Below are 697 nucleotides of genomic sequence, written 5' to 3' on the forward strand. Positions count from 1 at the left end.
TGTTAATTGCAAGGGTATAAGTGTTGTAGCAAAAATATTTTCATCGCTGAAATCATTGCCATCTGAACTGTTTTTAAAACGCTGTTTATACCTTGAGTGCCCACTGCTACCATCAAACCCCCAGGAACATGTTAAAACTAATTCTACTTCCGTTAATTTACACGTATCCATGATTCGAAATAAGATTTCTTCTTGCATTTCAACTATTCGCTTGCCTGTATGATTTAATAATGACTGAAGAGAAACCTGTGCTATGTGTTCATTGATAACGATTGTATCCTTTGATGGCCTTAAAAGGCTCTTAGTTTCTGTTATCTTATTATAAGCAGGCCAAATATTAGCTCCAGACATTTGACACTCTCGACGAATAGCGTTATATACTTCTTTTGATAAAGACTGGTCTAATAAGAAAGCTAAAGCCTCTAACGGAGTTTTCATAATGATTGGAGTCTCTTTAGTATGCATTAATTTTCTTATTTTAGTAGCTCGAGAAGGACTCTTCGTAAGATCATCGAGTACTGTCCTAAGGTCATTCTTTTTAGACACAGTAGCTGCATGACGTGCTGCTAAAATAAGTCTTTGGGGATCATGAGCATTACTAGAACTAATCGCAGAAATTTCTCGTCTTTTCGATCGATTAGATTTATCTGTATAATCAAGAGGTCTTCTACCAGTACTTATTTTTTTAGGGATAAAG

Source organism: Temnothorax nylanderi, unplaced genomic scaffold (genome assembly GCF_030848795.1).
Source record: "Temnothorax nylanderi isolate EJ_2023f unplaced genomic scaffold, tnyl_v1.0 TNYL_tig0577_pilon, whole genome shotgun sequence".
Taxonomy (NCBI): Eukaryota; Metazoa; Arthropoda; class Insecta; order Hymenoptera; family Formicidae; genus Temnothorax; species Temnothorax nylanderi.